This window comes from Aptenodytes patagonicus, chromosome 7 (genome assembly GCF_965638725.1).
Source record: "Aptenodytes patagonicus chromosome 7, bAptPat1.pri.cur, whole genome shotgun sequence".
Taxonomy (NCBI): domain Eukaryota; kingdom Metazoa; phylum Chordata; class Aves; order Sphenisciformes; family Spheniscidae; genus Aptenodytes; species Aptenodytes patagonicus.
The window spans coordinates 10,174,146-10,190,024 of record NC_134955.1 but is presented as its reverse complement, the minus strand read 5'-3'; the positions used below and the strand labels follow the sequence as shown (position 1 = coordinate 10,190,024).

The window sequence follows — 15,879 nt, the reverse complement described above, 5'->3', positions numbered from 1 at the left end:
ATGACAGGTATAAATAAGGAGAAGACCTTTGCATTGGGGAAATACTCCAAACTGAGTTTGTTCTGGTAACACTATCACAGAAAGATAACCGTGCTGTATCCTGGGTGTCAGTCCACATGTAGTAGTTTATTAGCAAAAAGTATATCTTGGGCTGTTGAATTTGTGACTCTCTGACAATCCTTGGCCAGATCCTGTGGCCAGAGGAACTTACCAGGCTAAAGCAAGCAAAGACAGAAAAATTGCTCTTAATGTGTTACAGATCCACAGGTCAAGAGGCAGGCAAAAACTAGATGCTGCTGCTCTAGGCAATCTAACACACCCTGTGAGCATGTATGATGTATTATTTATTAGCCTCCTGTATGTAAGGATGCAAAGAGTCCATGGTGGATGCACTGCAATCTCCTCCAAGTAAAGCCATTGATAACACTTTCTCTTTGCTCTCCATTTACTCACGTAAAAATTATGGGGTGAAATATAACACCCACCTGTGGAAGCCCACAGTGTGGCAAAGCATTGTACAAAGATTATTTTCTAAAGTCTGTACGAATTCCTGCATCAGCAGTTCTAAACTTTATATTGGTACAATAAACCCAGGACAAAGGCAGGAGACCGTTAACGAGGCTCTGATGCCCAAAAGACATCTATCACACTTTTTTAGAAGCATTTTCCCCATCTCCCTTAGGAATCCACCCCAGTAATTTGCCTAGACGAACACAAAGTTCACGACTCACTCACATGATTTCTACTGTCTTTTAAAAATATTTCCCAATTAGACTAAGAAACCCACCTTATACATTACCAGTAATTGACACTTCCAACAGAGCTGACCTTTCAGTTTAGTAAGAATAGTGCAATTTCCTGCTTGATAGCAATAGTTCTGATACCACAGACTAGCTCTAGTCCATATACACACATTTAAAGAAAACAATATTCACTGCTTGTTTCTACCACTCTCAATATTTTCTGACTCCCTCTTTTTACCAAAGCAAGGTAATTACAGCGCTGATGGGCCCTCTCTGTAACACAGAAGGTTTTCAGTCTCGGGAATATATATGTGACATGACCCCTCCCTCAACCTGAGTTGATGGATAAGCCATTTCTTAAAAATCCTTTTTAAAAATGCAGATGCTTGGCAAAAGCCTATACTACATTAAATGTCCTGAGGTAACATAGCTGAAAGTCTGACTCTATAAATGCAAGTAAGTATAAAAAGATTTAATCAAACTCCCATACTACTAATATAGTTTGATTAAAGAGAGTTTTAGGATGAAAGGGAGCAATCAAACAGAACACAGCAGTGCAATGCCAGCAGGCGGATTCAGCGGGGCAGGCCCTGGGTGAGTAGCAGCAGGCTGAGCTGCCAGCACAACCCTCTCCCAGTCTTGCTGCTGGGCTGGGCAGCACCGAGCAGGGGTACGCTCCATGCAGGAGAGAGGCATCACATCTGGGTTCATCTATAGCAACCTTCTTCTTACCTCCATGCCTTCAAAAGTCGAAGAGACAGCTTTCCCCTCAAAGTGATTTAAAAGGAAACTAATTAAATGAATGAAGTTAAAAATTTGAAATTAAAAGACATTACTTGTCTTTATCTGTCAATGGAATTTGCCCTATTTTTTAATCTTCCTTGTTTCAACATCCTAAGAGTTTCCAGCCAGGCATATCTTCACTTACTTGCCTTGAGAACACATTTGCATTCAAAATTATTAACTGTGTGTTGTACATCCCAAAGAAAGTCAGTTACGTTTATTAAAATAATACACTGCTTATCTAACAGAAACCAATAATTATGTCAGTAAAATCCAAATCACTTGTGTCTGAAAGCATTTTAACATGTGCTATTCATATTAAAAATGCATACCAAGAGCAGATGAACCATGATTAATAGTTTAGTAGTAAGTGCAGAGGGAAGGAAATAAGGAACAGAGCATGGCGCATTCAGACATCCCTGAATTTTTAAGGGAGGTGAAAATTCAGATGCAAGAGCTGAACTCATGGCCACTTCCTGAACAGTAACCAAAATCAAAAGATGCAGAATCCAGCATTCTGATGGGCCTGAAAAGAAAGCACACATTTTTGATACCTAGAGCTCCTTGACAATTACACAGGATTAAGCTGTCACTTGAATTAAATCATTGTTATTCCAGACTGATATTCTAATTATGCAGTCATCTCTATCATGCAGATTTATAATATTATTTTTTTAATTAAAAAATGTAACATCTACACTGTAATTAATGCCAGTGTATATTTACTTCTACATGCACTGATAGACAGACAGATACTTGAGTAGATATTTTGTACACTAAAGCGTTTTCCTTGGACAAGTGTTTATGTCAAGAAGATGAAATCCTGGAAAAAAATACAGTAAATTCTGCTTGCCACCTCCTTGGGTCTGTGACGCTGTTGCCATGTGAGGTCTGGCTGCTGGGCGTTGTGCCAGCCTGGGAAATCCAGCTCCACTCGCCACTCGTGGTGCCACCAGCCTGCATCGCTCCAGCCTCCTGCAGGAAGCAGGCTCGAGGAGTTCCTCCAGAAAAACAGTGACCTTCCTCTGCCTCCAACCTCTCCGGCTGACCTCCACTTAAACAGCTCGAGCAAACAGATGTTATCCACCACACAAGTTCACAGCCTTGTAAACAATCTATAGATAGAGAGCAATCTATAGAAAAGATACAGTGCTTGGATTTGCTGGCCAATCTCTTTAGCTATAATTTATTGGCAGATGGTAGAAACTGAGAGGATATGAAATGCCTGAAGAGAAACCCGCAAATTAATAATATACAACTAGTTGATATAACCCAACTGCCTTGAATAACCCAATTGCACAGACTTTACAGTAGAAGCATAAAATACCACATAATTTTTATGAATTTTAGTTAACATTTTCTTAGGGCTTCCTTTATTACATTTGTACCCATTTTTCTCTCCTCTTCATATTTCCAAAGTTTTGCTTTGATTTTTGAAGTAAAAAAATTCACATCAAAATATGGCAAAAAGAACTAGGAAGTTTCACTTGTATATTGCAAGTTGTCTTGTCATCATTTATGTATTTGGCTGGGAAGCAATGATTCCCAAGTAATGAAACTGTTAGATTTGGAAAAACTAGATCATTTGCACAATGATGGAGTGTCCAAATGGTACAACGTCAGAACAAGTTAAAGGGAAGGGCACCAATGCGCTTGCTTGGAGCTGCTGAAAATCCCTTAGGTAAAGTCTGATACACACCTCTTCCAGCAACAAAAGGGGAAAAAAAAGGGAAGAAAACTGTCAAGCCTATGTTATGCCTCTGTGCATGTGGAAGTTGTCAAGGAGCAAATTTGGGACTACCTGTCAGCTGTTACAGAGATATACAGGAGGAAAGTTGCTACCCTCTTTCCTTGTCACATTTAAGGGGGTTTCCCCCTTGAGTTAAAATCACAGAATTGATACTTGGGAATTTGCAATTGAGTTTTTGCTCAGCTTCTTTTAAGCATATCGATATCATGCAATGGAGTACAGGTATGAAATTCTCCCGGGAGGGGAGTGAGGGTGCGTGGCGCCGTGCTGCACCGCCAGTCAGCCCCGGCACACCGCAGTTGCGTGCAGGCAGCTCCTCATGGGAGCAATGCGCCCGGCTCCTCGGCAACTTGCTTGCACCAGCGTGTCTGTGCCTCCATTCGCTGTGAGAACGCGTTACCGTTGATGCAGCATCTCTACCACTCCTATAAGCAGGAAGTCATGATTTAATAATTAAATTAGTATAAGCTCTCAGGAGTCTTCATGGTAAATCCCTTTGAAAAGTGTAGTTAGGCATAATCACTTACAAAACTTGGTATAAACCCTTTGTAGAGCCTACTGAAGCTTCTTCTTTAATTTCAGTTATTAGTTCAATTATGATTTCAGTTTCCAGCTGAAATAGAATGCACCCTTCCCTACATGCTTAGAGCTTGCTCAAAAAGTCCAGTGGAGCCAAAGTAGTTTCTAGATTGACTTCAATATTTTCTGGATTGTGGCCTAAATTAAAACATGCAAAAACAGCAAACAACTATCCTTCTCTCCAGATCCCCTTTCTACATTTGGGTTTCAAGCTGGGGTGGGTGGTTGACTCAATAGCTGTTCCCTATGAAAGTACTGTCCTCCAAAAAGTCCTAATAGTATGATTTTAAAAAGTTGATAATGTCATTCTAATACAGACAGCCTTACTGACATTCTGAAGTTGGTAAAAATTAATAATTTACTTTACATTCATTTGTTCCTGCAATGTACAAATGAAGGTGTGTGCAGAATGGCCATTAAATGGCAACAAATAGAACCCCGTGGTATGAAACCACCGCTAAATTAGATCGTTCAGCTGCGCACTTTACAAAAGATTAAAAATATTTCCTCATCTTCAAGAACAGAAAGTGGGACATAGCTCAAAAAACCAGCATTGAAGATAGAATTTGATTTGAAGTCTTTCTCAACCAAGGGGATTTAAACCAACTTGTTTAAAGGGTAACATCCATTAAAATGTAATGAAAGCTTTCAAAAGTTTTAAGTATCATCTGAATACCTTTAGAATAAAAGTGAGATTAGTAGGATCTGGAAAGCCACATAAACTATTTCATGTGCTGCTGCTGCTTTGTGGTAAATGATGTGACTAGTATCTTTTCTGTACTGGAAGTTATTTTTATAAGTAATTTTTATTACTATTTTTATTTTACGTGTGCCAAATAACATTAGAAAATGTTACTGTGCAGATCACTTAGCACTTCATAATAATGATTTGATTTGGTTCAGCTAAACAAATAACAGTGTATTATCTGACATCAAAATCAGAGTCAGATTCAATGAACTGTGGGAATGAAAAACACCTGTTTCGAGCCAGAGCTTAATTTCACTCATTTCACACCACCACTGCTTGGCATTCATTCAGTTGTTTTAGAACAGAGAACATTTAATTCATTCCACAACACTCATTCTCATACTATCGGAATGCCTTTCTATCCACTGTGGACTTATTTTCACAAGATTCTTAGAAAGTAGAAAAAACAGCATTATCCTCAATTCACAGACGATGAATCAAATGTCTTCTGGAAATAAACCTACATATCTGAGTTTTAAGATAGCATCTCCACCACAGGATCATCCTTTCCCTCAAAAAATAATTTGTTATTGAAGAAGAAGGAGATAAGGTGAGAATGAAAAAGAATAATACACAGTACGTCTTCTGTGGGGAATCAAATGCTATGAAAATGAAAATGATATAGTGCTTTGGAGGGATAGCTGGGTGCTCTTAAAAGCCGATTAGTCTTCTGTGATGAGTATAAATAGACCTTATTCCACCTCCACCCTATGCAGACACACAGAAATCTCTTTAGGATGTGGAAAGCGTGTGTTCAGTATCCCTGACTTCTTCAGTTCATGAAAATAGTTTCAGGCTAACAGAAGTCTTCAAACCCTCAAATTTTGGCTCCTTGTTGCTACATATACTGTATAGTTAGATGTGTCGTTACAGAGTGGTGTTAGGAGGAAACACTTAAGAGACGATACAAACATCTGCTTGCACGCTTTGAGCAGCCAGGTAGTCTACAAGGAAGCCTGAAGACTCAGCACCGAAGACAAGAGGATGCTATAGCTATTCCTCTTGTGGGCTTAGGTACCTCACTCGTTACTAAAAGGATGTTTACTTGGGACTGACAGCGTGAAGCTCCCTTCTGAAAGCTGACACCTTTCTTCTGAACTAGGAATTGTGATAGTGTTTGCTGTAATACTCTACTAGTGTTTATACCTTTATATAGGTACAATTTTCTACCAAGGTGTTTATGTTTACAACTGTCTTGCAACTGTCCCTGCTGCTGAGTGAAAAACTATCTAGATGACATTGCTATCTAGTCTACTGAAGAAACTACCACAGCCTGAAAAAAGTCTTCAATTTTGGGGCCAGAGTGCAAGACTCACAGTTAGGCTACTTGCTGGAGAAGGAGGAGTTCTGAGCTCTGGACTATGATTTTTTTATCTAATAACCACTTAATGCCAGAAAGATGTTATCAGGTAAGAGGGAATTGACTGTAATTTTAAGTGCATGTACTTAAATTCTACTTAAGTTATGAGTGAGATGTACCTTCTTTGATGTCATAGGATTGTTACGATTCAATAGCATAGCTTTCCGTAGAAGCTGAATTGCATGATATTCATTTATGAAAAATTCAACTGCAGCAATAGATGTGCCAGAAGGTACATTACAAGACCAGAGGAAAAAAAAAAGTTCTATTTTACCCCAATACAAATGCACACTTTCTTTCCAGGTTGAGAGAACATTTAAGATCAATCTTGTCTTTAAAGCATTAACTAACACAAAATACCCGGTTAATTAATGCTCAAGACATTATGGACTTCCATGGATATTAGTTGAAACATGGCATGTTTTCTCCTCGTTGATAAAATCTGTAGACATCTTGCCTACCTCGGTTTTACAGATGTATTTGAATAAAAAGGAGACACTGAGGTAGGCACGTTACTGAAATTTGTAAAAAATTTAAAAGAAAAAGGAAGTAGTTGTCTGCTCTGTGGTAATAAAATATTTCTGGGATGAAAGCAGCTACATACAGCTGTATTTGCTCTGCAGTTCATCTTCACGTAAATATACACATTTGCTTTATAGTAACTGTGAATGTGATCTCCTGTAATGCACTCTGAATGGGCATGTTTTATTAACTCCATAGCAATCAGCCTGCTTTGAGTCTGCCCAGGTTTCTGAGGATTTCGTTTTTATGCGGAGCATGTCGGAAGTTTCCCATAGCTATTAGCATGGTCATTACAAAATCTTACTTGCAAGGCTACTATCGTGAGCTGGTAATACATCATGCAACGCATCTATTTTCCTGTGGGTGCAGCCAAAGAGGTTGCTGAAGTCGCCCCAAGCCCCAGTGCTGAGGTGCAGTTCTTTTTAACACGCAGAGACTTTTTGATGAAAGAACATGTAGAAGCTGTTTTTTTTCTAGTTCATAAAAAAGAACATTTTTGAAAAGGTTAAGCTTTTAGACACAGATTACTTCGTTTGGAAGGAAAAAAAAGCCCATAATTAAAGACAAAGACTTATTTCTACCATTTGATGACAACTAAATTCTGTTTAATTCTATGACTGACTTAGATTCAGGCAGATTATACTTAAAGCCAGTAGCACAGATTTGGGGTTACTTTAAGCAACAGCAAAAATACATTTCAGTCAGTGGAATTATACCAGGATTGTGTTTGCCCATTTTATTTTGACTTCTCTATGTTTATGATAGCGATTTTGTGGCAGCGGAGAAAACCACACATATTACAAGATATATAAATATGCCTGAATGCAATTCATTATTTGATCATAGTACATACAAATTCAGTATTTCCCTGTACAAATAGCCATTTCTTTAATTAAAAAGTCTTACTTCTTTTCTTCAAAAACAGGTAATGACATTTCAGAGAATATAAAATCTGTGTTTTTCAGTCACCAAATATGAAAGCCTGGGGGAATTTCCAGGCTTTTAATAAAATCCACTCAATTACAAAAGCACAATTTTGGGGCTGAGCTAGATAAAGAAATACTGTTGGGGTGCAACTAAAGACAAATGGAAGGAAAGATGAGCATTTAAATCCAGTCCTGAATTGTTACTGTCTGAACAGGTCCCGTTTCAGGAAAGCAAGTAACCTAGTGCTTCAGACAGTCCCAGCTTAACCGCCGTGCTGTACAGGAAAGCTTTCCTGAATTGGATACTTAGAAATTTTGTATTCACTTTTACAAAGAAACACCTCTCTGTTAGATAATCAGGCTGAGAATTTTCCCAAAATGTGGATACTGTCCATATTTTCCAGAAAATATGGAAATATGTGTTAAAGCTACAATTTCAGGATGGTGACTGCACAGATGTTAGCTGACAATGCACATTTAAAAAAAGCTTTTAAAAGGGAATTATAGGAATTATAATTCCTGATTTTGTTAAAAATTACTAGGATGGGATGCAAAAAGAAGTATGTTCATTGTTACTCAGTCTATATCCCAAAAACACTGATTCACTTTGCATTAACAACCTTCTGCATTACCTGTCCCACAGGGTTTTCTTTCAATGAAGCGGTTGTTTCAGGAGGGGAATGTAGGCTGAAATTAATAACAGAACTGTTGCTAATGGCAACAGTGAAAATCATATGCTCTATTTTATTTCCATTAAGGTGCAGTTACATAATCTAGGGCGTCCCAATAAAGCAATAATTCATTTTTGCATAGTATAAAGCTTAGCAGTGTGTGTTAATGAGCCCTAGGTATGCTCTGAGTATTTGAGCTCTCATTTTCTGTGGCTGAGCAGATTCTGTAGGAAAAGCATCTCCTTGTGAATACACTTCTTGAGCGCATGTTGATTTCCTACTGCACGTTTTGCTTCATTCTACATAGAATGCTTTGCTGTCTTTAGGACTACAGAAACATTTTGGGATCCTAAATTACTTTGCCAAAAACAAGGGAAGATCTTTTTACTACACTTAGGAATGGCTACTTTTTAAAGTAGGGGATTAAACTAGATTTTGAAGCTGACCATAAGTGGTGTAACTCCCACCCTCTGCTTAACAGGTTTATCCAATGCATACCCTTTTGTCCTCCTTCTGTCTTAACTTTCCCAATTTCATCAATCCTTTAGAATAAACTAGCCTTTAAACCTATATCTAAGTGCTATAAAGCTACTGTTATTTTAAACTCACAAATGATCTGGAAACAGTGAGCACACCAGAAAAGAAACAGGGGGAAAAAAAACAAACCAAAAAACGATCCAACACACCAAGGCATTCTGTGTATAATAAAGCGGATGTGTGCAACTGAACGGCAACCTGCAAGCAGCAAGACAAAAACTACCTTCACTGGAGATAGCGATAAAAGTGTCTTAAAGCAGTAGGTTCACTCATCAGATTCATAGTCGGGTAACTACAGCGTTTTTCTGCTCAGACTCCTTCAAATAGTTTCAAAACAGTCAGGGGTGAAAGCATTGAGACAGGTTCTTGGGCATGCTATGAATAAGTGAGTTTCCCTTGCTTAAATATCAGCAGGAAACCTCAGGAGAAGGCTGGGTCTGCTCTGAGAAACAGCCTAGAGAACAGGGACAGAGAACAACTCTGTCTTCTGGTAAATGCTGGCAGTGAGACTCCAGGTATCACGATTATTCATCCTGCTGCTTCTCTCAGACATTAGCCAAATGTAGTACCTTGAATGGGGGAGAAATAATTATTCAGAGAGTAAAAAGTTATTTTAAATAAGACCAGCAAATTAGCTCAGGAGGTGAGCTTTCCTGACCCCTGATAGCATTTTGATAAATCAATGTCAGGGTTTTTTTTTCATTCAGAATGTACAATATAAATATTCTAAATGTGCTTTAACTGCTGTACAGAGGCAATCACAACTGCTTAATTTCCCTTCAGTAAGGGAAATTAAAGGTGTCTAAGCCACCTTTTACCATTCCTTCAAAAAAAACCCCCAAACCAAAAAAACCCACCAAAGTACCCAACCAAAAATGTACCCTTTAAACAAATTAAGGAATTGAGCATCCTATCATGAATTATATTTTCTGTAATCTGGAAAGGAGTATTCTTTTAGAGAAATCAATTTCACATCTCTTCCTCCCCCCATACGCTTTCAGCCACTGCTGTGACAAACAGGTTGCTCCCCTTGTGGACCATTTCTCTGGCACTGTGTAGTCTCATGGTTTATGCTTTGACATTAACCTGTCTCAGAATTTAATGACCAAAACACGCTTGTCTCAGATTTTGGATAAAGTCATCTCAATCTCTGACAGGACTTACAAGAGCAGGGTTTTAAGAGGAATGTCAGAGATTTCTCCAAGGAGTGGAGGTGTCACCATTTTTCCCATCAGGGGCTGCCTTTACCACCTCCTTTCCTTGCAACTCCCTTCCCTTTGAAAAACAGCTCTACACTGTGAGACACAAAGGACTGTCTACGTAGTCCTCCATGGATAGTGGCCCCAGTCTGATATCCCTGATTCTGCTTGTGTACTTTAAATTTTGCCTCATCTTTGCTTCTGCACTGTAAGTCAGGAGAGACAGACCGAGAAGGAAACTGACTGCAGTACCCATCCTGAGGGCAGGATTAGCATTTAAGGGAGTGGATAGCTTTTGTTTTTCTCAGACAAGGAACTCTCCTGTCCTGTTCCCCATGGTGGATTTGTATACATTTAGAAAGGTCTTGTTTAGGTAGACGTTACACGAAGGCAAATCCAGAAACTGAGACTGACCCAGAAAAGTTTCCTTCCTACTTAGAAATTTCAGGGGCCTGAGCTAAGTAACATTGTCTCCCATCTCTGATGGTTTACTCTGGCTCTCCAGCAGTTAGACAGCTGGGAAATGCTATTGTGATTTTTTTTTTTTTTTTTGGTAAGCTATTTAGCACTAACTGTTCCCTCAGAACAGTGTGGGAGGTCAGATGAAGGTTATCTCCCTACCTGGTGCCCACACTACTTGTTGCTTAAAGAGCTTCAGGTATCTTTAGATCAGTTAATATGGCTATACTTTACACGTGCCATTGAGCAGAATTAATATTAGAAGAGGAATTATATAAGACTTACAGCTTTAAAAACAGTAGGAGCTGCTATTAGTGTGACATCTGCAACTGATGTAATTAACATACCAGGGAAGAGCTATTAATTCCACTGTAGAAAGTACTGTTTTGGTTTCTAGTTGCTTACTTAGAACAGCAAAAACAGAACAGAGAAATAAGAATTAAACTCTGTAGCCACAATGCTGTATGTCATCCTATAGTAATCAGAGATAAATGGGTGATGTTGTCTCTGTAATAAGCCAGACATGAAGAAATGTGTTTGTCTTAAGAGCATCTCTAAAGTACTCTGAAAAATCCCTAGGACAACAGATTGCTGAGTGTAGCGTTCCTGTAGTTATTTTATGATCAGAATAGCTGTAAATTAAGGAACATAGAGGCTTGCACTCTAAAAGAAGGTATTCACCATATTGCACTGTACTTGCTTGCCACAATATTAATTCTAAAAATAAGAAAATAATCGGAAACAATCACTGCAGTGAGATCAGGATAAATATAAGTATTTTCATTTTAGCTGTAAAATACCACTAACTGGTAAGGACACACCTTAAAGCTGCGTACCTACATGTACTACTAAAAATGCTTATTGTGATGTGCATCCCTTGCTATTTCCCACGATTGTTTTGAAATTATATGTACACTGACCTATTTATATGCTTATCTCTAAAGCTTATGTCTGGTTAGGTTTAAATTTTAGAGTTTAGCTGTTAGTCATGTTATCATGAAATGACACAATGCATTATTATGCCATGAAACAGGCGTTTTGAATATTCCATGGCATGTTCAGAGCCAAAAAAAGCACACTTCTCATTCCAGTAGTAAAGCACATATTTCTGTTGTGATCATCTCATTTGTACTCCTTTAGGCATCTAATAAACTCTTTCTTTTCTAGTAACTCCATAATCAGAATTGTACAGTATTAGAATTGTGCTCCGTTCTTTTAAATTAGGGATATTGTGTACAGATATTTATCTTCCTTCATCCTTTTTTTTCTCTCCCTTGAGTCCTCTCTCATACCAGACTCCTGCTGGGGGATTTCCAGAAGAACACTGAACACAAACATCATTCCCTTCTTTATTTGTGCAAAAGTAGCAGGCCAGATGGGTCCCCACTGAAGTCCTAATTCCAGGTGTTAAGCCACTTTATTAAAATAATTTACTCTCCCTTAAAATAAAATTAGGTTGTTTTTTGTTTACTAATCTCTAAAGAGATTAGAACTGCTCCGTTATTGCAGGGCAAGCTTCCAAAGTGGTTAATCATCAGAGCAGCAAAGCATGGTAAATGCCACGTCTCATTACGAAGCCAGTGCTTGGACTCTATTCACTGGAGTAACTTTAAAGATAAGTCATCCTTTGGCTAATCAGGATGAATGTTTTTAGCGTTCATGTTTCTAATGCAAAAACGTGCAAAATTCAGAGGGTCATTCCATCTTGTCTTCTGACACTGCAATTGTACACTGAAAGAAACTGATGGAAATGTTCACTTACAACAGAATTGCCGAGTTGTTGCACCACTACTGAAAGACTATTAAATATGCAATTACTGTGGCATTCTCTAAAGTCTGATGAGCCAATTAATAGCGCTTTGTATTTTCATGGCACCTTACCTCAAGGAATTTAAAAATGCTTTTAAACAATAATTAAGTTCTAGAGCTCTCCTGTAAATCATTTGCACCATCGTACAGACACAGAAACTACGGCAAAGTTAGCAGACCAAATAAACCACTTACGGTTCAGAAAGTTTTTTTCCAAGCATGTTTACTGACTTCCAGCACTATGATGATACAACAACATGCCTTGCAAGAAATAAGACTGACAATATTACCGTCACTGGTCTTATCTATAACTCCAAAGAAGTGACACCTGCTAATCTACAAGTAAAGGTGGGGACACCAAGCTTTCTCTACGGTACTGAATGACTTGATGATCCAGCTTCTGATAATCTAAGTAACTACATACAAACATGGCACCATCATTAATCTGGACTGTCAATTTGAATTTGTGGTTAAAACATTAATTAGTCCAGCAAGCATGATCAAGCTGTCTGTGAAATACATTAACTACATTAACTTTGTATTAACTAACAAACAGGTAAAGATAATCTATGGCTCAAACCACATCTTTCACAAAACCAAAACCCATGTAAAACTAACCTAAAAGGCACGCTATAAACCAGGCTCTTAGCGGGCAAGCAGTTGGCTCTGAAGAACAAATGTGTGTCTTTCCAATATGTACCTGACTCTAATGGGCTTATAAATGAGGACATTTGTCTAAGGATGATAGATGAGAATTTTGAACAATTGCTTTCCCCCAACACCATCTACAAAGCTAGAAGCTTGTTATATCTCATCCTGTTTTGGAATCATTGCATTATAATCTATGCTTGAAAAAAAGTATATAACCCCTCAGAAAAAATTCTCTCAAACTACGAATTCAGCCTCATCTGTCTCTACCCCAGTCAGAAAGCAAGTGACCTTTTGCCACTCCATCCAGTCTTGACAATTGTAATGCCAAAACTAAGTTTTCTGTGCACCAACAGACTTCATACAGTGCTACTTGCTGTGCCAAAACCCAAACAAAAGTCATAACATTTCACAGGAACTGCGCAAATGAAATAAAAAAGAAAATGTATTATGCCCTAGAAAGAAATCACACGGTCAAGAAAAAGGGAAATCCAATCTCCAGTAAAATATATTCTGATGGTCAGGAAAACCTACAAAATATTTTCAAAGCCTGGGAACTAAGATCCAGTATTCTCTGCTTATGAACAGTTCCTGTTGTCTCACATGGTCTATCTCCTCCCCATCACACAGCTGTATAATTAATTAAACATAGTCAATGTTCAAACTTTAGAATTACCTTAACTTTTGAGCATTATCTCTTTCTGTAAACTTTCCTCCTGTCAGACAAACATTTGTGAAAACTCTGGGAACAAAACCCAGTACTACTGAGCCAAGGTTTAATGCTCTTAACCATCCAGCTTCAATTTCTCCAAAACGTTCTGCTCATTTTATAGATGAAAACAAACCTCTTTCTCACATAAAGATCTGAAAAGATCCCAATTGCTCATAGGCTTACACTTACCAATTATTCGTTTTCTGAGTCAGAGTTGCTCTATACGACAGGCAAGAACATTTGCAAGTGCAGATATTATTGACGAATAATGTTAGTTTATTTTCAAATAACTGAATTGTACAAAAGTTATGACTGTTTTTGAAGGAAGGTACTACTTACTATAAGCATGGCCAGGTGAATCTGAATTTAACACTTTATAAGATATGATCAGATTACTGAAGTAATTAAGATTTTTTTTTCTTTCCACCTGATTTACATATAGTTCTTTGCACCTTACCCAGATACAGAGACTTCTAAACTGTTCTGAATACCTCTCTCTTACTGATCAGGAATACAGTCCTGATTGTATCAGCCTTTCTTAAAGGCTGTTCTTTTAATCACTACTTCCTACAGCTCCACAAGAACTTACAAAAAGCCTTAAACATTCACAGTTTCTTTTTTCTGCTTTCAGGTCCACATTTCTGCCGATTTGTTCTGCACATTTCTTCTACAATAAATCATCCAGCATTATTGGTCCCATGTGGCTGCATGCCTTTCATTTTTGTGAACTAAAATCCAACCATCTTACTGACTGCAGTTGCTTTTAAATACACTTTGGTGTCAGTGGTGATTTACTTTTTAATTATATTATTTTATTTTAGATGAGCGGTCCTGTTGTTTTCTTAACAGCTGCTTTAAAGGCAGTGCTCAAATAAATGAAACCTCAGCATTTGAGCAAGGAAAACAAGTTAATTCACAATTCCTTAACAAAAGAATTTCCTACAATAACATTCTTGATGAAAATATCACCACACTTCGTGAATCTTTTACATTTTAGCATGATGATTAAGGGGGTCATTTACTTGAAGTATGTTCTAACTGAGTATTCTTAGGAGATTCCTGATAAAAAGACCAGCAGGGACAGTACAAAGATAAGATTATTTCTGTCTCTCTTCCAAAAGCCCGAGAGACTGTTTTACTGGTTTTCTATTTCAGCTGCAGAGACAAGTTCTGAATCCAATGCTCACCAAAATTAAAGACTAGGGATTCGATCTTAGTAGAAGGTCCATTTTGGTCCTCTGATATGTGTATGTAATTTCTGTTGTCTGCAGGAGCACATTTATGCTGTATCTGGGGCAAAATTGAGCGTATAGGTAAGGTGGTATTTCTCCAGGGAGAGGTTATACTCAGTAAAACCAAAAATTTTTTGTTTTCACAATCCATTGCAAAAACGTACTCTCTGCAATGGAAGTGTTAAGCAATAAAACATTCGTGAATGTGGAAGGTACAAGTTTATCCATGTTCTGTTGGGTTGATTTTACCCAATATTTCTTGAAAAAATGTCCTGGAAATGCAGGATATATATTGTTTCTTTGACACATGCATGAAGCATCAGATATTAAAAATATTTATGTAATCTTATCAAATATTTGATGCACTTTCATTACACTGAAACATTATGACCACAAATGATAAACATGTCCACTGGTTTCAGATCAGGTAATTGCTCTCAATTTCTATACTACTGACTGCTATTAATCTGGCCACTATTAATCTGGCTGAATGAAGCACAGGGAATTGTACATTTTTGTAAAGATATTTTTGTATAGGAGATGCAGAATTGAAAAAAAGCCAGAATAATAACCATGGCCCACAATTCCTTCTGATTCTATGTATTTGCCAAAAAAACCCCAGCGCAGTGCAAGGCTAACTTCATAGTGGGGTGTGATTTTTTTTCTGTTTTTTTCCAGTTACTTTTGTCCTTCTGAAGGTCTTTTTCTGTTCCTTGCAGCAATCATCTTCAAAAGAACAGAGAGGAGGGGTGAAAGGGAAGGAGCAGATGTTTTAGGCTAATGAGCAAATAACAACAAAGTAGTTGCCGTGGGGGTCTTAACATTACTTTGAATCGAGGCCTTGTTCATTCAGTACTAGAAATGTGTTTGGTTGCTGAGAAATACGTAACAGCTGGTCGAGATCATTTTCCAAGGAGCAGTTTGCAACCCTTGTCCTCCTACGCCACTGAACTCTGAAGGAGCAGGTCCAGGAAGAAGCCAAAGTGGTAAGCCCTGCGAGACCACCCCAAGAGAACATTAACAACCAGTGTCTCCATTTACCCATTAACCAGACACAACTGTGGTTGGAACTGAGTTGTGACAGTCATCTCCTTACTCTTCTGGAAATGTTCAAACTGTAGGTGCCCTCCTGCACTCCTTGTAGCCACGTTCAGAATAGCAATGATCTGGTTTTAAATGTTTTCTGACTGCTTTCAAAGAG

At 38.1% G+C, this 15,879-nt stretch overlaps 1 protein-coding gene across 1 annotated transcript in view; it reads right to left on the bottom strand.

Annotated features, from left to right (window-relative positions):
- The window catches only part of SPON1 (spondin 1), a 212,176-nt gene that overhangs the window by 34,673 nt on the left and 161,624 nt on the right, over window positions 1-15,879 (bottom strand). The gene's annotated exons all lie outside the window — the stretch shown is intronic.